Source organism: Trachurus trachurus (assembly GCF_905171665.1).
Source record: "Trachurus trachurus genome assembly, chromosome: 3".
NCBI lineage: Eukaryota > Metazoa > Chordata > Actinopteri > Carangiformes > Carangidae > Trachurus > Trachurus trachurus.
Window position 1 is genome coordinate 885,049 of NC_139893.1, and position 24,835 is coordinate 909,883.

The following is a 24,835-nucleotide window of genomic DNA, read 5'->3' on the forward strand; positions in this document are numbered from 1 at the left end:
TATTCATACTTTTTGCAATATTCAACTATTTCTGATTTTTTTTCCCCCATAGAGAATGCATTGGAACAGTCTTCAAACTCTTCAAATCTTCTTACTTCTTTCAGCCTCTAAAGCTTCACCATACTTTCTGCTAGAGACTTCTTTCAAATTCTAAGCTGTAGACAAACTTTTTAAGTAGTAGTCCAGGTGGTAAGGTGGCTGCTTGCCAACCCCAAGGTCACTGGTTCGAATCCAAGCTGAGCAATCTTGTTATGTTATGTTGAATTCTGCTCTCCTCCCCCACCTTCAATTGGTTACAGGTGGTCGTTAAGAGACTCATTAATTGCTACTGCCACCGTTTGCAGCACATCATCACATTACAATGGTAACATGCTTATGTCTGTGCTCTCTGTGGCGAAGCGGCAGAGTAAAGGTTTTGTGATCATGAGGTCGTGTGTTCGATTCTTACCTCATTCATGTTACATCATTGCTTGACTTTTGATTCCAATTTTGTAATTCACTGGAATGGGCATTATACTTTGTTTGAATTCACCAAAAAATAGTCACAAGTCACAGAAAAGTCCTCTACTTACTTGATGTGGCTCATTTCTACTCTATTCTTTTTTTTTTAAGCAGAAGTCAGTGAGCCTCTTATACAGGGATTTCTTTTACCTTTCTCTCATTGAATGTAACTATGGTGAAGTGGTTAGATCACTGGGCTGAAGACCTGAAGGTTGCTGGTTCAAATCTTGCCTCAACAACAATTATAGTGAATTATTTTCCCAGTCGTCCTCTGTTGACTTCTGATAACTTGCTTCATGTTGAAACTGCTGCTCTCAGCCTGAAATTCACAGAAATTTTAATTGTAAGTCATTCAAGCTTGACTCTCAAGCTTTCTTGGTGTTGACACAGTGTGTTTCTAACAGGTGCAGCTTTGGGCTCGTTAACTTCAGAGTGAGACAGAGTGCAGCTCATCAACGGACAACAGTCTATGTAACTGTGGGTACACTGTGGCCTAGAGGCAGAGTGAAAGTCTACTGACCATGAGGTTGTGGGTTCGATTCCTACCTCAGTCAAACATTTGTATGGTGATCACTGCTTGCACTATTTGCTAATTCTGCAACAACGTTCAGCTGCTTTCAGCATTCACACGCATTTCCATCAGGAAATGCTACTTTATCTAGTATTCTTACTACTTTCCGCCGTTTTTTGACCGCTTCTAGTCCTTCATACTTTGTGCCATTTCAACAATTAAAATATCAAATTGTGCACCTTTTCTGGACATGAGCGGAATTACTTTTCTTTTTTCAACTATTTGTATTTTTTTTTAAATATTAAAATAGTTCTGATTTTTTTGTCCCATTAGAAATACATTGGAACAGTCTTCAAACTCTGAAACTACTGGTCCTACTTTGAACCTCATTTGCTTCCACATACTTTTACCTACAGACTTCATTAAAATTCTGAGCTGTAGACAAACTTCTAATGTATTCAACCTGTGTACAACTTTTTCATATCCTGTACCGTTTTTGAGATAAATCCTTTAAAAGCACATGCACATTTCTGACCAATTTCACACTTTTCAATGAGTGTGTATTGCGTTGAGTGAGTGACATCATCGTTAGAGTGCAGGAGATCCAAAAAAGCGACTGGAATTCTTCTTCTGAAACTGCCACCAAAGCTACAAATGACACTCTACACTCATGATTTTGGAAACAGTTTGTAGCCACACTTGTCTTCTGTCTCACAATGCCGTCAAAAATGCACAGAGACTCAGAGAATAATTTAAAATATTTTTTAAATGCAGTCTGGGTGCTCTCTCTCTGCCATTCACCCCAGTATAACTTTTTTAACAGCAGAGTAGAAGGAGCTCAACTTTGTAATTCACTGGAATGGGCATTATACTTTGTTTGATTTCACCAAAAAATAGTCACATGTCACAAAAAAGTCCTCTACTTACTTGGTGTGGGTCATTTCTACTCTTTTCTTTTTTTTAATAAGCATCATTGAAAAATCTCACATTCATCAAAGTCTCAACCCCTGCTTTGCCAGAAGTGTTAGAATAGTCCAGTGTTTAAGGTGGCTCCTTGCCAACCACAAGGTCACTGGTTCAAACCCCGTCTGAGCAGTCTTGTTAGTGTGTCAGCCTCTTTGAACTTTAACCAATACCACTTGGTCTGGCTTATTTTAAAACTTGATAATGCATATATGCCCCCTCCTTTTCTCTTTACCTCTTTCAATCTTGGTTTGTGTTAACATGTTTCTTGTTTATACCACTGCTCTAAGATTTAAATGCACAGGAACTTTGAAAACCAAGAAGCAGCAGAGACAAAGCAAAGCTCTTGAATGATTTGTATCCATCATTTCTTGTCCTGCGCTGCCCACTTATGGATGTCACTGGCAGAATTCTGCTCCCCTCCCCCACCTTCAATTGGTTACAGTTGTTCGTTAAGAGACTCATTGATTACTCGTACCACAGTTTGCAGCACATCATCACATTGCAATCAACAGTCTTGATAAGTGTGTGCTCTCTGTGGCGAAGTGGCAGAGTAAAGGTTTAGTGATCATGAGTTAATGGGTTCTATTCCTGCCTCAGTCATGTCACATTGCTGTTTGACTTTTGATTCCAACTATTCAGCTGCCATTGGACAGTCCTTGATTCCTCATAGTATAAAGCTCATTGTAACTCAGGTCCTCTGTGGCCATATGGTTAGTGTGTTAGGTTACCACTCATGAAGTTGTGGGTTCAATTCCTGCCTAGGACATGTTTGCATGTCATTCCGCATGTCTTTGTCAATTTATTCAGCATGGTTCAGCTATGGCTTTCAGCATTCACACGCATTTTCCGTTTAGTTAGGAAATGCTGTTTCTAGTTGTTTTTAATGTTTCTTTGTGTCTGTCCTGTCTTTGTTTGAATTAATCTTGTATGTAAAGCACTTTGGTCAACACCTGTTGTTTTTAAATGTGCTCTTGAAATAAAAATGACATGACTTGACTTGACTAAAACTGTTTTAAATACTGTTTTAAATAAAATTCCAGTCAGACTACAGGTGGCGTAGGTGACATCACTCACCACACGCTGCCACCTACAGGACTTACTCGGTACTGCAGTCGCTACACAGGCTGTCTGGAAAAACAAGAATACAATTTATCACGACACTTATGACTGTAAATGATTTCAAAGTTTTATTATTCAAGTTTTTTAAATTTTATTTCTTAAACCCTTTGCAAGAGTAATAAACGATGATATAAACAGCTGCAGATTAATTTTCTGTCAATAAATCTATTAATTATTTGTTGACTATAATAAATATCAATTCTTTCTTATATGAAAAAAAAGGTTGAGACACTGCACAACAGAAGAAATGTCACATTTACCTTTTTCATTTAAAAAATCTTTGACAGTCCAGTGTTTCTGTTTTCCATTTTCTACCAAAAGTGGGTGGTGAGATGACACTCCAGATTGTCAACCATTTTTCTGAACCTCAACAACACACGTGGTCAGATCACAAACATCTTCTCCATTCAACTTAAAAAAAAAAAAAAAAGACCAGAAAAAGGCATTTGTTAGCAGATGTGATAGTGATTGTATGCATATACAAGACTGATGGGAGGGGAGCATTCACCGTGTGCTCACAGTTTCACATCGCTCAGCCAAATTCTTCAAATTGTAAAGGAAAAAGAGAAAAAAACAACGAGCTGCAGTGTGGCAGTCGTCCGTCAGTGCTCCTGGCTGAGATCTGTAAACGGCCTCTCTGTTTGCAGATTATAATTCATTGGTTATTCCTAGCAGTAGACGATAATTTTTCACAAAACTGAGAAGATGCCGAAGCCGATGAAGTTGTTTGGAGTCGGTGGTGGGAATGACAAAACATAAAACACAGGACAAATCTGATAGCTTCTACTGCAGCTGCTCTTAAAAACACACCGACGTCCTCGCTCGCTTGCTCGCTGCTCTTTGAAAAGGCTGCCGAGACTTTTATTTACAATTAGGTCCAATGTCTGTCTGTGAAACGCAACTCTGTGGGTTTGAGCCGTAAACGACCGAAGGAAAGAGCCACACCAGAACAAACATCATCATATTCTACAAAACTGCACGTTGGCCCAAAATGTACAATCAGACCTGGGTCAGAATCCTCTCAGCGATCTGGTCTAAGACCGAACCAGAACTCATGTGTCGCAATATAAAGTCTAGAATCTGGCAGACCGGGTCCATTTCTGCCCACGAAGAGGAAGAGGAGGAAGAAGTACTTATCAGGGTCTCGTTCCTTTTACCCCGTTGAAATAAAGTAGTTGCATATTGATGCTTTTATCTCACTGCTCGACTGCAGAGTCGGAGGAAACGAGAAGTGGAAACAGAAAACATCCTGGAGTTGGTGACATTCATAATTAGATGAATCACATACAGAACGATCATCAGTCCAGTCTCAAAGGATTCTGAGTGTTTGATTCATGCCCAATCGTCCTCTCTTTCTTTGTGCTGGAAAAAAACCCAATTAGGAAAGGAAAGTTACAGGGAAGAGGGAAAACAATGGAGATGAAAAAGAAAAGGGGACTTGTGTTGAAGCAAAGTTGAGGGGAAAAGGGAAAAAGGAAAGTAAGGGCAGGCAAAAAGACAGGGAAAAGGGGAAAGCAAACAAAAATAAAGAGGAAAGGAAAAAATAAAAGGGATGAGCAGTTTCTTTTTTGTGTTGAAGCAATCCACACTTGTGGTAAAGGAAAGTTATGGGAAAAGGGAAAAAGGAAAGTAAGGGCAAAGAAAAGGAAAAGGGGAAAGGGAGGGGGATATAAAAGAAAAAAGGGAAAACGGAAAAGCAAACAAAAGGCAAGTGGAAAAAAGGGAACAGGACAGGAAAGGAAAATTAAAAGGAATGAAATGTTTCTTCTTTGTGTTGAACTAATCCCCACTTGTAGTGAAGGAAAGTTATGGGAAAAAGGAACAAAAAGACAGGGAAAAAGGAATGAGAGACGGGAAAAGGGAGACGAAAGTGGGAACGGTAATAAAAAGGGGAAGAGCGATGTAAAAGGAAAAAGGGAAAAGCAAACGAAAGGGAGCGTGACAGGAAGGGAAAAGGGGAAAAACAAACAGACAATTCATATTTTCCAAAGTCCTGGTGATCGACCTCATACCAACATTGCTCATAATAATAATAATAATTAAAGCCGCAAGCGGCGATGACGGGGCCTTGCTCACCCATGCCACCGCGGGGCCTGAGGCATGTCGAGGCTGATGTTTTGTTCATCCACCAGGTGGCGCTAAGCAGTTGTGGGTGGGTGCGTTCAGGGGCGGCCCTTCATCACTCATGTGAAGTTTGGAGTGAATCGGACAAAGCATGAGGGAGTTATGAGCAGTTAATGGTTCATCCACCAGGGGGCAGTAATGGGATGCGTGCAGGTGTGTTCAGGGTCAGTCCCTCATCACAAATCTGACAATGTTAATGCAAAAAATGGCACTTCCTGTTTCCACTAGGGGGCGACATGAGCGACACCCCTATCAGATGGAAGAGGTCTCCATCCTGGACCTGTGTATCAATTTTCATGATGATACGTGTTCATTAAAGCCATCAAAAAGCCAAACGTATTTTCTTGGCGAGGGATCATCAGTTGCCATGACGCCACGCGGTCGCCATTACTCGTAGCTTCACAGCGTTCATAATGTAGCTTCACCAACTGGTTCTGCATGTTTTAGAAGTGGAATGAAGTTGATGGGGTCAACTATGTGAAATCAGTACACGTTAATGTAAAAACAGGTTACTTCCTGTTACCACCGGGGGGCGCTATGAGCACGGTGGGAAATTAATGTCTGGACGTTCAGGGCGGAGCCATCATCATGTCCAGCAAGTTTGAAGTAGCTGGAGAGACGAAAAAGAGAGAGAAACAAAGAAGTGAAACATTGACGTGACATGGGAAGGATGAAGGGAAAGATGGAAGGAAGGAAGGACAAAGGGAAATATGGGAGGAAAGAAGGAAGGAAGGAAAGAAATATGGAGGGAGGGAACAGATGGGTCAAAAAGGAAGGAAGAAGTAAGGACGAAGGGAAGGAGGGAAGGAAGGAAGGAAGGAAGGGAGGGAGGGAGGGAGGGAGGGAAAAAGGATTGTGGAAAGAAGGAAGGGAAAAGGGAAGGAAAGAAAGATGGAGGGAGGGAACATATTCATTCAAGGAAGGAAGAAGTGAAAAGGATGGAAAGAAAGATGGAAGGAGGGAACAGATCAGGGCAATTGGATCAAAAGAGGAAGGAAAAAGAAGTAAGGACGAAGGGAAGGAAGGAAGAAGGACGAAGGGATAGAAGGAAGGAAGACAGGAAGGACAAAGGGAAAGATGGGAGGAAAGAAGGAAGGAAAGATAGATGGAGGGAGGGAACAGATGGGGTCAAAAAGGAAGGAAGAAGTAACGAAGGGAAAAAGGATTGTGGAAAGAAGGAAGGGAAAAGGGAAGGAAAGAAAGATGGAGGTATAGGGAACAGATCAGGTCAATTGGATCAAAAGAGGAAGGAAGAAGAAGGAAAGACAAAGGGAAAGAAGGAAGGGAAAAAGTTAGGATGGAGGGATGGAAGGAAGGAAGGAAGACAGGAAGGACAAAGGGAAAGAAAGAAGGAATTAAGGCAGGCAGGAAGGAAGGAAGGAAGGAAGGAAGGAAGGAAGGAAGGAAGGAAGGAAGGGAGGAAGGGAGGAAGGGAGGGAGGGAAAAGGGACTGTGGAAAGAAGGAAGGGAAAAGGGAAGGGAAAGAAAGAAAGAGAGGGAGGGAACAGATCAGGGCAATTGGATCAAAAGAGGAAAGAAGAAGAAGTAAGGACGAAGGGAAGGAAGGATGGAGGAAGGGAACAGAGGAAAACAGAAGGTTAAACAGACTCAGGTAAATACGACCGACTGGATTCCTCCTTTTATTTGTGTTTTGTTTATAAGTTAAATTGCTGATAAATATTATTTCAAAGTCATTAAAGGACAATTCCGGGTAAATTCACCTCGGGGCTGTATGTTCCTAACATTTTAGGTCTAACAGAAGGAATCTGAAGGTTTTCAGTTTAATGTCTCCTGTTTTGCGGTAGTTGTGTCTGTCCCCGCGTCGCCACGGCAACGATGAATGAATGGGAGCGGATTGAAGTTCTGCTGCTTAGGCTGTTTCCATCCCTCAAAGCCACAGACAGCGTCAGATGGCGACTCAAACATGCACCAGAAGTTTATTTACTTGAAGCAAGTCCAGAGTTGATATTCCTGTGTTTCTGACACAAACGGGAGCTTCCCACTGCACCTGAACACACCGAGCGTCAACTTGGGTCTCGACTCCGCCAGACTTTGAATTAGATCTAGTTTTACAAACATGTCGGCTTGCTTGAAGTGTGTGTGTGTGTGTGTGTGTGTGTGTGTGTGTGTGTGTGTGTGTGTGTGTGTGTGTGTGTGTGTGTGTGTGTGTGTGTGCGTGCGTGTGTGTGTGTGTGTGTGTGTGTGTGTGTGTGAACCTCTGATGAGTTTATTCTAATTTGACTGAGGTTAGTGAGACCTGCAGGTGTTTCAGTGGCTCAGCGCTGCCTCTAGAGGCCGAAGCAGGAACGTTAACAACTCACTCAGCCGTGTGTGTGTGTGTGTGTGTGTGTGTGTGTGTGTGTGTGTGTGTGCGCTCAGTGAGAGCCGTTTGCAGCCGCAGGCAGCTTCACACCACAGGGGCTGTTTAACTGTTTAACCAGTCACCTTCAGTAAAAACTTCAGCAGATGAACTTGGTTTAACAGAGTTTTAAAAAGCTTCACGCTGCAGAGAAACTGAGACGTTTAAGATGTTTAAACAACGAGAAAATGTTGTGTTTTGCACAGCCAAGCTTCCAGTCTCCTTGTCTTCATTTGGACCTGGCTCTTTGGACTCTCTGGACTCTGTCCTGGACTTCATAATCCACCTGTGTACCTTGTGTGACCTGACATGCATAACTGTAACTTTGACATGTTTATATCTCTGTGGGCTGGCAGTTTGTTTTGTTTTGTCCTGCTCGTTTTGTTTCATTGTATATTGTCTCTGTTGTTCTATATGTGGTTTAAACTTAAAAACTTCATAAATAAAGTGTTAAAGGGACAACGAGGAGTTTCTCCGTCGGCAGAACCAAAAATTCTGCGACAATAAAAAAGTCTCATATTAATGTGGATGAATCTCCGTTACCACTTGTTAATGGTCCATTTTAGATAAATCTATGGTTTTGTCTCTATGGTTATTTTGTTATTATTAGTGGTGGTGGAAATGCTGGGCGAGCCGACCAGCGTTTCTTTACTTTCGGTTTCGTGGCGAGTCATGAGAATAACGCCGCCGAATCTCCGTTTATGGTGGGAACTACGACGGTATGTGATCGTCTTCCAACCTCTGACTTTAATTCTTGATGAATGAAAACATGAGTCTGTCTTGCGCCGGTCAAAGAATTTCACGGTGCGGAGGCTCATAAATGTAGTGTGAAAACACTTCGCTTTTCCTAAACTCCTGGTTGTCCCTTTAAAAAAAAATCTCTGTTTATGTGGGTGAAACCACCGTGTTGGTGTGGTTGAGAGGCCCAATGGACAGAAAAATGTGCGTTTAGGAATATATTGTATTCATGTCCAGGCCTTAGACCTTGAGTACCTTGAGTAGCACAACACTAGTGTTTGGACAGTATCATCCATTATACAGGAGCACACACTCAGTGTCCCCTCATCAGTTGCCCACGGTTACGGTTTCCTCCACAGACGTCTCCATCACCTCCACTCTGACTGACGGTCTACATACTGATGGTCTACATACTGATGGTCTACATACTGATGGTCTACATACTGATGGTCTACATACTGATGGTCTACATACTGATGGTCTACATACTGATGGTCTACATACTGATGGTCTACATACTGATGGTCTACATACTGATGGTCTACATACTGATGGTCTACATACTGATGGTCTACATACTGATGGTCTACATACTGATGGTCTACATACTGATGGTCTACATACTGACGGTCTACATACTGACGGTCTACATACTGACGGTCTACATACTGACGGTCTACATACTGACGGTCTAGATACTGACGGTCTACATACTGATGGTCTACATACTGACGATGGTCTACATACTGAAGGTCTAGATACTGATGGTCTACATACTGATGGTCTACATACTGATGGTCTACATACTGACGGTCACCACTTCCTCTCCTCCACTCTGCAACTTTCTCTCTCATCTTTCAGTCTTCACCTCAGGAGTTCTCATTTAGTTCAGTGGATATAATAACTGTGTTAGCCCCGCCAGCCCATTGGTACCAGATCCTAACAAATAAAACAAATAAAACCAGCCGTCACTGCCTGGTGTATCAGTATGTATCAGGGTGTCAGTGTTTCTCAGAAAGAGGAAGGATGCATAAACAGAAGTTGTTGTTTATTATCAGAACAGTTTACAGTTTATCACTGTGAGTTCAGAAATAAAGTGACCACAGGCACCGACATTCTGATAAACTAAACTGCCTTTACACTACAAGGTCCAAGTGGCCTGATTCCGATCGTTTTCCTCTCAAGTGGCGCAGATCAGATCTTTAAAATGAACGTGAGACTGAAGAACGCTACTTTTGTAGTCAATGTAGGTTCAAATTAGGGCCATGAGAAAGTTCTTGAAAAAACTAGAACAATTCCTCCAAAAACATTTAGTGCTCAGCCCACACAGTGCAATAAAAACATAAAAAGGAGAAGCACGGTGGCACTGGTTCACATAATATAGACACAATTTTTCCAATGCTCCCATTAAATAAAGGTTGATTGAATTCCCCTCTAGCCGTCATTTCAGTTCTGTACTGATGCTGATGAAAAATCTGTAAAATTTCATCATCATCATCATGATGCTGCATGATGTCAGCATGTACAGCAGCTTGACAAAACAGAACTGCAAACAAATCTTGAGGATACGTCTAATTACCTTCACCGAGTTACGTGTGGTATCTGGTATCTGGTATCTGGTATGTGTTTACAGTCAAACGTTTTCATGCACTGTCGGCTCAATTTTTCAAATATCAAAAATCTGCATGGTCACTTTGTGTAGGACGGTCTGAAGATGCAGTTGCAGCAAATTTGGTGTCAATTGAGTGATGGACTTTTTGCATTGACGCTTTTATTCTATTTAACCCTTATTTACCCAGGCAAGCAATTAAGAACAATTTCTTATTTACAAATGCAGCCTGAACCAAAGAGCAAAGTCTCTTTGAAGGGGAGGGGACGCTTATTGAGAGACACCAGAGACTTTTGAGGTCAGAAACAGGAAGTGGTGAAACTTAAATTGTGGCTTTGCAGCTCAGACCAACAGTCAGTCGTTACCGCGACAACATGAAGACTGCATCTCTCTCTCTGCTGCTGGGTGAGTCAACACACACACATTATACTGACCTCTGACCTCTGACCTTCTCTGACCTCTGACCATGGATGTTTTATATGAACAGCAGGTTACTGGATTGAAAATGGCGTCCATTAATTTTTATGAGAGTTTCTCTCCTGTAACATTCACTCATAAAGTTTCTGTCTTTCTGGTTACTTCCGCGTTATGCAGTCCACTGAACACAGGCGTAACTATCGACGGTGAAACCGGTGCAGCTGCACCGGGGCCCAGACGCCGTCAGGGGCCCATGAAGGAAGAGGGAAAAAAAGAATTGCCTCAGGCCCCTGTTTTGTGAGTGGAATAGCTCGGGGCGGGTCGGTAAGGCCCAGGGGCCTCATTTATCATCGTGGATACACCTTTTTTTACGCCATTTTCCCCCCGTTTTGTGCGTACGCACTTTTCTCCGCCAAATTTGGGATCTATCAAGCCAAAACCTGACGGGGAAAAGTGCGGACATTTACACCCATTTTGACCCTGGCGTACGCCTTTTTTGAGGAACAGGAGGAATTGGCGACACCGTTGCTGAGTCAGAGAACTGCAGTGTGAGAGGGAGAGAGGAGCGGAGCACATTTAGAAGAGCACAGTAGGATTTTTTAAAGTAATTGTGGTAGTGGTGGACCGTTGATGCTGGCAATCCAACCCGCTCCATAATAACACTAGGCTTTATGTTAATTGATAAACAGAGCGCATTGTGGATTTTTATTTTTTGATTAGGCTATGTGACGTCCGACAAGGATCAAACCATCCAAGTTTAAAAACACACCGGCAGCAGCGCCCACTGATCTGCAGCTACTGAGACTGTTATTATTCTGTCACCTGAGTTAACGAGGTGCACGTGTGTTTGGAGCTGATGAGAGAATAAAGAGTGAGACAACGCGGCCCTGAGGAGGAAAGGACTCAGCTGTAATGGAAAATGACCTAAACCGAGTCCAGTAGAGCTGTAACTGTGAAGTGGAAAGGCGTTCAAAGTAATGGTAACTATCGTCCTGCTTCCTACATTGTTTTAACATCTAGGTAAAAAAAAAAAAAAAGATTTTCTGGGATAAACGGGCAGATTACATAAGATTCTTCTTCTTTCTGCTCCCTTTTGTTGAGATTTGGGAGGTTTTTGTTTTTATTGTAGCTTATTAAAATGCAAGATCATTTTTCTGACTGATTTATTGCCCGTGTATCTGCTTTCGGAGAAGCGGAGAAGTTCCGCTTCTTTCCCCCGTCCTCCGCCGGTTGTCTCCGTTGTCACTTTGTTGTCACAAAAGTTGCTGCGCCACAGAGAGCACATGGCTAATTAAATATGCACGTGCTGACCATATATAGTTGTATATAGGCGTTCCGGGGGTGGAGTAAGAGGTGTGTTCACGTGTGCACCATTCTTGAGTCCTGTGTGATTTATTGCGGAGAGTTGTGCGTAAGCACAGTTTGATTGATCTGAAAAAGGTGTAAATATTTAGGGTGTACGCCATTTTCGTCTTTTCGCCGTACGCAAATATTTAGTAGCAGTTTTACACCCTCTTTGATAAATGAGGCCCCTGGTCAGGACAGGCTGTTAGATAGGTGTTGATATGGAGCTGCTGTCTGGTGCTTAAACTCTGGTTTGCAGGGTGAGGGACAGATACGTCGGTACCTGCATTTTTTTATCGGCGGACCGTGTTGATCACTGCCGGGACTGAGACGCGGACAGAATATCCATGTGAGTCGCGTGGTGTCGGTGCGGCTGCAGTCTAGCTCGCGGCCGGACCTCGAGCCGCTGCTCAATGTGCGCCACAAGTTTGAGCTCATGTAAACATGTCAACGTGCCATGTGTCTTTCTCCAGTCATGATGGAAACGTGACGCGCGGTGCAGCGTTTGGATGATGTGGACCAGAGAAAAAAACAAACGTGTGTAAACATATTAAGTATGAGCTGAAAATGAAACAATGTGTCATTTTTGCACCAGTTTGTGTGAAAACAGGCTGAAAGTGAATGAATGACAACACTCTTGTTGCACTACTTGAGGGATAAAAGTAATGACTCCATGACTTTCTGCACTGCCCACGGAACCGAAGCGCAGCGCCCTGGAGCAGAGGCAGTTTCTGATCAGCGCCCATGTTAACCTATGTGACTGGACGCACATCCCACGTTGCGGGGCGGCTCGCCAGCGGCGGCTCGCGCGCTGCAGCGCTTCAGTTCGCCGTCTGTTCTATTTTTCACGCGAGCCGTGAGCTCGGGCACAGAAAAGGCGAGAGAATCCAGTCAATTTTCAAAATAAAATAATTAAATGATGATTATTAAGTTGTTGCTTGTCCGTCTATAAACATTTGTCAGCGTCTGACTCTGCACAGGAGAGACACACACACACACCCATACAGAGCTAGAGACAAGTGGAGTCGATGTTTGAACAGCGCGGAGAGGGCAGGAGAAGCACGCTCCCAGTACGACCAGCCCAGCGCCTGCGAGGACGCACGCTGCGCTGTACAGGGCTTAAAGTATTCCGGCCCCGTGCCGGATCTCCGGCGTTTGAAAATTTCAGAAAAAAAAAAAAAAAAAACACACACAATATTTGGCTGCACACAGAGAAGTTCATGCAGGAGAAGACGGAGGACAAAGACAAAGCTAAATGTGTCGTATGCAAGACAACCCTGGCCTGCCTGCGCTACTGTATGAGCCTGGTGACGTGACTCAGTCACTCGCTGGAGGCAGTGATACGCCAGGTAGCGTCGGGTCTCTTGCCGCTGTTGACGTCGGCACAAACGAACCTGGTGGTACGAGCGGACGTAACGGTGCGCATTCGATTTTTTTTTTTTTTTTTTTTTTTCCGTGCATGTCCGCAGCGCAACGCTGCACGGACGTGCCCCCCCCCCCCCCCCCCCCCCCACGCCCCATAACAGAGGAAACGGGCCCTTGAATGGCTGGTCCAGACCCCTAGATTACAATTGTAAGGCAACAAAGCTATAGGACCATCAGTCAATACTCAATGTGCTTCTTTTTTTCTTTTTTTTAATCTGAAACAAATTTTCCCTTCATGTTCTTACACCAGAATGCTTCAATGTGTTAAAATCACATTTCATTTTTTTCTGGGGGGGAATGACCATTGTTGTGAGGTCAGACACACCTGGATTTATCAGTTTGTCTGTATGTAATAATGAAGCTGGCTTGAGCTCAGGAAGTAGTGGAAAAAGGATAAAGCCCATTGTCATTAGATCTATTTTGACATTTCCACTTTTTATTTTATTATTTTTTTTTTTTTACACATAGTTTTCATACATTTCATGCATATATTGATGTTTTAGAGGTCTTGTAATGTCATGGAAACTTGTTGCCAAGTCATGGGAAAGTTATGGAAATTTGTTGGTTAAAATGTGTATGAACCCTGTGTACATCACCAAGCACAATGCCAAAAAGTTGTTTTCTAAATTGCCTATAATGTGTAGGCTATGCGTCGGATCCACTGCACCCCGCTCCTTGGAAAAAAGTTCAGGCTCAGGATTTTTTTTTACTTTAAGCCCTGGCTGTAGCCTGTGTTTGTGTGTGTGTGTGTGTGTGTGTGTGTAGGTGTGTATCTCTGTAAAAGCAACTGTGAATGTCTGTGGGACACAACATCTACTCCCACTGAGAAATGCTCGAGGTCACCTCTTGGGGGCGCAACAACGGAGGCAGCGGCAGCAATGGACTGTGCTGAGACTCCAAGGGAAGACTGCATGTCTCCCAGCTGCAGACCACTCTGTCTCACACGCTGTGTTCAGAAATGCTGCCCTGGATGAGAACATTGTTACATTTGCTATAAAAGCGAGACTGCAGGTTTTACCAACTAAACTGAACCTTTCCATCTGGTTTCCAGGAAGTCATGCTCCTTACTGTATACACCATGGCAGTGAACAAATAGCTGAAACCATGTCTCACATCTTAAATGGTTGCCATGTTTACAGAGGGCTCTACATATGTAGGCATGACAGAATTGTAGATTTGATATCAGCAGATATCTCTTCTATCTTCAGGTCTTCCATCATGCTGTATAAACATTCTACTGTGAAGCCGAGTATGTTCAGCCTGTGTAATGATGTCTCAATGTTCTCTAATGTAACAGCTAACACTCCTGATGTTGTTGTTGTTAATGAAAATCACAGAGAGGTGCTCATTCTGGAGGTCGGCTGTAGCTATGATTACAGCCTAGAGGAGGCCTTTCTGACCAAAGTGCTGAAATACCAGCAGCTGAAGCAGACCATCTCTCAGCTGGGCTACAGATGTAAACTTCTAGTCTTTATATTTGGTAGTCTGGGGAATGTGCATAAGTTGGTTGTGAGGGGCCTTCAGATGGCCGGCCTCCCTAAAAGAAGAGCTAAACAGTTGACCAGGTGCTGCTCAGTCTCAGTTATTATTGGTAGCCGCTCAATCTGGAGGAGACGATGTTTTTTGTATCCTTGAATGTCTGTTTTCTATCTGACCTGTGGGTCAGTTTGTATGTAACTGTGTTCAGCCGCCCAGGCGCTTTGTGTCTGACCGTCTTCCATTGTCAACTGCACTGGCAGTGTTTATGTCCCTTGTGCAAGAACCCTTGTACTTCTTTATATGTGGGCATAAATAAATATTTAAAATGTGTGCGCGCGCGCTTAAGGCGGCGGGTGGGGGCACAAAAAAAATATTTGCACCAGGGCCCATCACCATGATGTTACGCCACTGCCACTGAATATGCACAGTAGTGTCACCTCCCATGATGCTCTGGGCTCCTCCCATCATGCCTCTGGGCACTGAGAGTGAACGGTGTTCTGGACTGGACGCTGTGCGTTCATGAAAGCTTTGTTAGTGGGTTTAAGAGACTATGATGTGAAAAGTAAGACGGTGCAGTTGTAGGTTTACTGTGATTATTGATCGTTACATTTATTTACGATGTTCCACTAAAAACAAGTTAGTTTGAAGCTTTAGAGCTTAAATCACAATCAGCAGCTACAGTTTGAACATATTTTAAACTGTCTTTGTGTGTTTTAGTGTGAGTGACTCTTTGTTCTGAAACAATTTAACTCTATAATATAATAAGACTTTAATTCTGCCTTGCAGCATCCATAACTTAACCTTCATCATAAAAAACAACAAAAGAGACATCATGACTTCCTACTGTCTCATCAGAGCCACCTGTTAGAGGTCTGCATTGGGTTGGGTCCCGCCGGGTCCCGCGGGACCCAACCCAAATCTCGCAGGAGCGGGCGGTTTGAACTTTGCTGCGGGCGGGAACGGGCGGGTAAAACAAAACACTGCGGGAGCGACAGGGTGCACACCATGGATGTATTATATTATTATATTATAGATCCATGGTGTGCAGCCCCCCCCCCCCCCCCCACACACGCTTGCACACCTAAACCGGGCTCTACAAACACTTGTGCGCATATCATGCCACGTAATGGGACTCATTATTAATAATAGCCTAGTGCACAACTGAAAATATTGTAGCGACCCCGCAGTAATGTTATGATGTTTAAGTTCTGTGATTTCTGACTGACTGTGAATGTGTATGGTACGGGGGGGGCCGGGGTGAGTGTGAGGAAGACAGCTGTGTGTGTGTGCGTGTAGGTGAGTGAGTGAGGAGGAGCAGAGGAAGGAGAGCTGTCAGATAAGTTTGTGTTATGTAGTTGTAGTTACGTCGGGTCGGACGCTACAATATCAATAAAAACGTGTGCTTAACATAGACGTGAAATGGCCGCAAAGCGGAGTCAGTTTCCTTTCGGCCCCGTTAACCGACTGTGCCAGATGCGCCAGAGCGCGCACCTCTGTGCCAGGCTCGCGCTCTGCAGCGATTTGTGTTCATTCATCTTAACAGAGCGCGCGAGAGATTAATACACACAATCACACAGGCTACGCATACATACGGGCTACACAGGATACACATACCCACAGACACACAGCTGAGGGGCCGAGGGTGCTCAACCTGGTCAGTGGGTGCTCGTGCCCCGGAGTGCGGGACAGGAGAAGACACAAAATCAATGCATCTCTATTATTGTGCGGGCATAAATTCTCAGAGTTTTGCAGGTGCGGGCGGGAGTGGACATGCACATTGCGGGAGCGGGCGGGAATGTAACACACACGTTGCGGGCACGGGCGGTAATCAGAAATTCAGCGGGAGCGGGCAGGAGCGGGATGAAGAAAACAGTCCCGCGCAGCTCTCTACCACCTGTCACTCACTCACCTTTATGAAACCTCATCAACCAACAAAAACATTTAAACAGTTAAATTAAAGCTTTTAATCAGACATTCCATCATTCACTATTAATAAAAATCTAAAATATCAACAGTGGCTCCAATAGTAATGATTGTAAGTGAACATGTAGCATAGTGTACAGTGAACACACAGTGAGGACATGATGAGGACATGATGAGGACGTCTAGGACGGTTTCTCCCCTCAGGCCTCAGTAGAAGACGTTGATCAGTCTGCTTTACCTCTGTGGTTTTTTAATTATAGCTGCAGGGACCAGTGCCCGGGGCAAAGAGTAGTAGGACAAATATATCAAAACGTGCGGTTCGATCTGGATCGGTGTGCTATGATTCCACGTTTTGATAGGTATTATAGTTTTTGATCAATCCCTGATCAATGACCATGATCATTTTTGGAGAAATTATGAGATTATAATGGGTGTGTATTGCACGGAATGTTCGTGTCAGAGTGCGTGACATCATCGGTTAGAGTGAGAGAGAGCCCAGAAAAATTCTACAATTTTTCTCTTTCCACACTCGGCCCGGCCACAGTTCACACTCTACACACATGATATTTTCCAAATTTGTAGACAAACTTGTTCTGTCTCTCATCATCTGCTCAAAATATCAGAGAGACTTACAGAATTTGAATTGTCAGCCTCTAAGTGCAGCCACGTCTGTCTCTGCTCCTCATTGACTCCAATACAAAGATTTTCTGAGAGAAGCAGAACGGACCCCTGTTTTAAAATCGCACGTTTCTGCAAAATATTTACTGTAGAAACACCAAATCGTACAGAATTGTTCAGGAAGTCCCTAACAGCGCTGATGGTCTGGTTTTTTTCTGATAGGAGTTACCGTTTTGTCACAGTAAGCCTTTTGCGAGACCAGTGCAGAGGCAGGAAATCGCTCTTTTTCTCGACGTTTCTGTCTGTCTCAGCCTGGGGGGGCCCCTATCGTCATTGGCAACCACCTCAAGTTGCCGTGGTAACCTCTGTGATTCTCAGGCCAGAGCTCGTTAACTTCATAAACAATCCACCTGGCGCTCGTTAACATGTTTGTAAACACATACGCACTCTAAATCAGACTGACACAGGATGCAGCTCATAACATGTGTCAAGTCAAACACACACACACACACACACACACACACACACACACACACACACACACACACAGACTCTAGAACCAGCTCTTGAACCCAGATGGTTTCACTCAAAACGGTCCAAAAGTTGAGTGTGGAACGACACTTCACATCCTCAATGACTTCACGCTGTCATGGCTAGGTAGCAATGTAGCATGTAAACAGGCTTGGGGAGTAACGGACTACATGTAACGGCGTTACGTAATCAGGATACAAAAAAAGGGTAACTGTAGTCCGTTACAAGTACAGAAAAAAAACCCGTAATCAGATTACCGGTACATTTGATAAAAACGGAGATTACTTGTCTGATTACTTCACATTTTAAAAATCAACCACAGGCTATAGAGCGGCCGTAGAAGCCACTCGCCGTCTCGTTGTAGTTTCAGAGGTGAGGCACAGACAGAGCAGCTCTGCCTCTTCTGCCCGTACGGTGTGTGTGGCGGAGGCTCCGCTGCCTCATTGCGTAACTCTACTAGTGTGAGCGGCACGTACGTTCACGTTGCCTTCGTGAATTGTAAACACAGACGCCCCCTCGGTTTTAGCGTCCAGCCGTTTAGCGGCTAATTCAACAGCAGTGATGGATAACTGTACCGGAGAGGCTCAACTACTTCATGAGCTTCATTTGAGGAATAAACGGCAGCTTTTACCTGACGGGAGACCGACGCCTGAGCTACGGTAGCTAACAGCTAACAGCTAGCAGGTTACAGACTTTCTCTCTCTCTCCCTCTCTTTCTTACACACACACACACGCGCGCGCACACACACACACACACACACACACACACACACACACACACACACACACACACACACACACACACACACACACACACACAGCCCAGGTTGTCTGTCATATCAAACCTTGTAATAATGGCTTGTTGAGTACAGTTAACATTATTGTTGCTTCGGTTTGAGTGTGCATTAACTCGTGGTTTGTGCCGCGGCTGTCACTAATGTTGATAAAGTGATGATTTACAATCGAGAGTTTATCCATTGTGTTTTATTTTGAAATTTAGCGGATGCTCGGTGCGTTTCATTTCCTGTTTCCTCTGCGTGGATTGATGCGTGATGGCTGCGTGACTGAATTTGCATGTTTGGTATTAAAGTAATCCAAAAGTAACTAAATGTAATCCGTTACATTACTTTAATTTTGTGGTAATTAGAGTAAGTTACTAATTACATTTTCTAACAGGTAACTTGTAATTGTACTGGAATACATTTTTAAAGTAACCCTCCCAACCCTGCATGTAAATCAACATACCAGTAGGCAAATGTTTTCCACCAGTAAGAGGAGTCAGCTGATACGGCGGCGGCGTAATCTCCACCTCAAATTAAATAAGTAATAAGTAAAAAAGAAAAAAGCCGGTAGATGTGTTGACGGGCGATAACAGTGGTCCAAATAAGAAAACATTGGCAGTGGAATCGTTAGTTCCGTTAAGTGAGCAACAACAGACGACACCAACCGTTGAAGTTCGTGCACTACATCAGTATAGTATACTGCATTACACTATACTCATGGAAGTATTTGAATTGAGACACAGCACTGGTATGATGTCACATCAGTAAACCTCTGACCTCTGACCTCCTGTTACAGGTGTGTGTGTGTTGCTGCTGTCTGGACCGACTGTTTCTGAAGGTGAGAGAGAAAACTGTTACTGTCTGTCAATGTCTCTCTATCTGACTCTCTCTCTCTCTCTCTCTCTCTCTCTCTCTCTCTCTCTCTCTCTCTCCATGTCTGTATTCAAAACTGCAATACTGCTAGTACTGATTTGGCCAAAATCTAGTATGCAGTAAGCAGTATAGAATACAGAATGTATACTAGCCTATGTAGGGTGGGTCAGGTAAACAATACCACATCACCATGACAACATGTTGTCAGGCTGTATTGTTTTGCCTCGTGCTGGCGGACCACTTGTTTACATAGACGCTTGTTTATCCTGTTACATGCAGCGTCTGTTGTCTGTCTGACGTCTGCCCCATTTCACCTGAATGCAACATCAAGAATACGTTCAGATATAAAACCGAAAGGTCAAATCCTGCGATCTGATTGGTTGTTAACCGTGGTATAATGAGCATATACCACGGGTACTATTCTAAAGCCTTATCACAGCGTAGGCTATCACTCCGCCTCAGGCACGTATGACTGGTATGAATGGAAGTTGTTGTCATGTATCCATGACAACGGACTGTTGCAGTCCGTAGCAAAAGACAGTTGATGTTTTTACGATGTTAAAATGTAGTAAAGTAGTGTAATTGACATGTTGAAGGTGAACTTTGACCTCCAGAGGGTTAACAATGGTAGAGGGGACTGAGCAGTGACAGAGCTACTTGGAGCTAACGTCTGGACAGCTGGGAACAGCTTTTTATTGGATAATATGTATTTCTGGTTGAATAAAACTACATGAAATTGATTGCGTATCCATCTTTCATATTGTCATTATTGGTAACCGTTTCGCGTCGGGCCGAACAACGCCCCTTAGCCGCGGTATAATGAGCATATACCACGGCCTGTCGTGATATATTGCTTAAATATGCAACCGCACCGCTAGACGGGGGGAATTCCTACGTACTATACCTTTAAAGCAACACAGTGGCCTGCAAGGACAAACAGCGACAATCGCTAAACCCCCTGGGGGCAAAAAATAATATAACAGTGATCAGGGGCGGACTGGGGCAAAAAAGTGGCCTGGGAATTCAGTACTTGACTGTCCCACTCAGGGGCCGATGTCAGTGTTGGCTAATGCCGCTACCGCCGCCTGGCCCTATAGTCCATACTCAGTAGTGACATTTTACAGCCAAACTAGCCTAAATGTGTTGTGCTAAAAGTTAGCAAGCTAGACAAATAATGTTATCACATTACAGCCACCCACCTGACTACCAACAAATTAAAGGGGGACATTACATTTTCTCTCTCTCTCTCTGTCCTCAGTGTCTCTGGACGTCCGTCCAAACCTTCAGCAGTTCTTCTCTGGAGCCTCAATGCTTCTGAGCTGTAGTGATGATCAACAGACAGTGAAGAGGACCAGAGGAGGACAGACTGGAGGACGGGTGAAGCAGTGTGGTTCAGGAGGATTTGGGGTCTCTAGTGGTTCCTACTGCTCCATCTCATCTCTCTCTGAGTCAGACTCTGGAGTTTACTGGTGTGAAACCTGGTCAGGACAGAGGAGCCTCCAGGTCGACATCACGGTGATATCAGGTGAGAGGTTCAGACTGTAACTCTGTCTGTGACTCTGGTCTGTAGCTGTAACTCTGTCTGTATTATTCAGGTCAGGCGATCCTGGAGATTCCTGCACTTCCTGTGGTGAGAGGAAGTGATGTCACTCTGAGCTGCAGAACTAAAGTAGGAAACATGAGGAAGAAGACAGAACGGGCCGTTCTTCAGGAATCGAAGCATACTTGGATCTGAACCTGTCAGTGAATGGAAGCTCAGTGGAGTCCAACAGTCTGATGAAGGTTTCTACTCGTGTGTTACTGAGGGATCTGCACGGTCTCCTGAGAGCTGGCTGAGGGTCAGAGGTCAGGACGATGACATCACTTCCTGTTTCTATGACAGTTTAAAGATATGAAGTCACCTGCTGAGAAACTGATCACTGCACTGAACCAGGTTCTGCTCCTGTCTCCACAGATCCTCCTCTTCCTCCTCCTACATCCCCTCCTCCCTCATGTCCTCCTCCTCCTCTTACTACTACTACTACATCGCCTCCTCCTCCTCCTCCTCCTCCTCCTCCTCCTCTTCCTCCTCCTCCTCTCTCTCTGGTCAGACTCTTCGTCCACCTCCTGGTCTTCTGTCCGTTCTTCGTCTCCACTGGTCTGATGCTGTCCATCTACTGCAGCAGGGACACCGGAGACAAAGCAGCCGTCTCCATGGCGATGGACCGGTCTGTTGGAGCAGCTCAGGGATTGGATGAAGACTATGATGATGTCACTGCTGACATCACCACTGTGCATGAGTTGTGATGATCAAAAAATATCTTGTTTGTGACACAGCTGTTGAATGAAAATGGACATCTGTACAACTATACTGAGTTCTTAAGAAATTATGCATTTCCAATAAAGAATTTGCCATAATATTTGACGCTATACCTGCAGGACTGTTGATGTTATTGAGAGGAGATAGTAGACCACATGTACATTTTGAGGCAAATTTAATGTTAGATGGTATAAATTTAACAGACAAAAAATGCACCAATAGACATGTTAAGGAAACTTTCCCAAGAAACTATTACCCCATCAGCTAAACTGTTCTGGAACTCAAAATGTATAGACGTAGATATAAACTGGAACTCATTGTGGACTTCAAGCAACAGAGACTGTGTCACAAACAAGATAAAGGAAGTTTCTTTTAAAATCATGCATTCAGTTTATCCTGTCAATCAGGCCATCTCCAGATTTATAGATATCAATGTCAACTGTACTTTCTGTGAACAGGAGGAGGAAAATATTTGTCACCTTTTTTTTGAATGTCATTATAACTATTTGTTTTGGATGGAACTAGAAGACATGTTAACATTTCTGACAGGCATCAAAATTGAACTTGAAAAATATATATAATTCTCACTGATGATGAAAAAAAACTTAAGGGAAAGGAATTATTTTTGTTGAATCTTTTTATTTTACAGGGGAAATATTACATCCATAAATGTAAATGGTCATCCAAAATACCACATTTTTATGAGTTTAAAATATAAATCAGATATTATATGCAGCTACTACACAATATGAAAGACAGAAAAGCTATAAAAACCTTGGAATATTATAAATTATTACAATCAACTATATGATTTAATAATACCTATAATATATAATGTACCTTTTGTACAAGTCAGTTTCTATCCAATCTTGTGTCAGCAAACAGCCACAAGCCTCAGTTTCTCTTTAGTACTCTTTTGAATATATAATATATATATATATATAATAATATATATAATAATAATCTTTTGAACCCCTGTGATCACAGTGCTATTATTCCTTCATCCAAACTGTGTGAAGATTTCTTAAATTTTTTTATTGATAAAATTTCTGATATTAGGTCCTCTCTTTTGCCGTCTGCATCAGATCCTGCTGTCCCTCCTATATCCCCTGCTGTCTTTGAGAATTTTGAGCATGTCTCCCTCCCATCTTTAACTGATATTGTAAAGCACCTCAGGCCTTCTTACTGTCCTCTTGACAGCATCCCACCCCGCCTCTTTAAGGAGGTTTTCCATATTATTGGCCCCTGTGTTATGAACCTGATTAATTTATCTCTGATGACCGGCTGTGTTCCAGCTGCTTTAAAACATGCTGTGGTCCAGCCCCTCATCAAAAAGCATAACCTTGACCAGACAGTTTTATCAAACTTTAGGCCCATCTCCAAGCTTCCTTTTCTTTCTAAGGTCTTGGAGAAGGTGGTATATGAACAGCTTCAGTCTTTTGTTGATCAAAATGGTATTTCAGAGAAGTTCCAGTCTGGGTTTCAGTCACGCCACAGCACAGAAACAGCGCTTTAAAAATGTTTTAATGATCTCCTTTTGACAGCTGACTCTGGTAACTCTGCTGTCCTGGTCCTTTTAGATCTGACAGCTGCCTTTGATACAGTGGATCATAAAATTCTTCTGTCACGTCTGAACACCTGTGTGGGCATTAGGGGCACTGTTTTGAAGTGGTTTCAGTCCTACCTCTCAGACCGGAGCTTCTCAGTCCAGCTGGGCCAGCATTCTTCGGCCACTTCCCCTCTAAATTGTGGAGTGCCCCAAGGTTCTGTTTTGGGCCCCCTCCTTTTCTCGATATACTATATGTTGCCTCTGGGATCCATATTTAGAAAGTACAACATCTCTTTCCATTGTTTTGCCGATGATGTACAAATCTATCTACCCCTAAAGATAAATGGGCGAGCCTCTGTTCAGGCTCTACTAGACTGCCTTAAAGATATCCAAACTTGGATGGAAGTTAACTTTCTGTCTTTGAACAAAAACAAAACTGAAATAATTTTATTTGGTCAACAAAATGTGCTTGATGGATGTGACAGTGCTATTGGTTCCCTTAAGTCTTACTGTCATCCTTTTGCGAGGAACCTTGGTGTTATTTTAGAGAACGACTTTAGGTTTGACACGCAGATATCCTCCATAGTCAAGACAAGCTTCTTCCAACTAAGGCTCTTGGCAAAAGCAAAGGTTTATCTCCCAAGAAATGTATTTGAGAGATTAATTCACACCTTTATTACATCACGTTTAGATTATTGCAATTCATTGTTTGTTGGCCTTGACCAGAAAGCACTGCGCCGCTTGCAGGTCGTTCAAAACGCAGCTGCCCGCTTGCTGACTGGAAAGAAAAACCGCGAGCACATTACTCCTGTCCTTGCATCTTTGCACTGGCTGCCTAGTAATTTTAGGATTCAGTTTAAAATGTTATTAATTGCTTTTAAATGTATGAATGGTCTAGCACCACCTTATTTAGAATGCATCTTGCGGCAACCGGCAGCTGTTTTATTTCTCACTGTAGCGCCGTTATTACGTCTTTTTGTTAAGTTTTAATATTTTTTCATGTGAGAAAGTAGCTGTTTAGATCTAAATGTGCGGTCGGTTTATCCACATGAGGCTGTTTAGACGTTTGCTCTGATGTTTCTGGGAGAAGTGAAGCTCCACGGTGGAGCCTCCACCTGTGGAGCAGATCAACGGCTCGTCACGGAGACACCACCCGTCCAGAGAGCTGGTCAGCCGGCCAACCTCCGTCGTCATCCCGGGGGACAAAACCATCGCTAATTAACTTACCCACAGGTTTTTAAAGGTTTACCACCGGGTAGTTTCATTCTTTTTAGGAGATAAATGTTGGTCTCATTGATGAAATGTAACAATTGTCGCATTAATTTGTTTGAATTAAAAGTGAAGCTTCATGTGTTTTGGACACAGGAGCAGCACTGCCTGGGGGATCTGTAGCCTATACAGAAATCACCACATTTACATCAATAAATAAATGTTTTACAATGAACCGATCATTCTTCATTACATTTTATTTTATTTCATCAAGTTAACGTGGTTTTGAATACAGGATTTGTGGCAATAGCTCGTCACGTCTGCTTATGTGAAAGCCAGCAGAGACGACTGATGACGTATGTGATTGTTGAAGGGGTGACCCAGTTCGTAGGGGTTGACTTTCAACCTCTACCGCTTGTAGCTCCGTTTCAAGGGGCAAGGGTTAAGGGGTAGGGATGG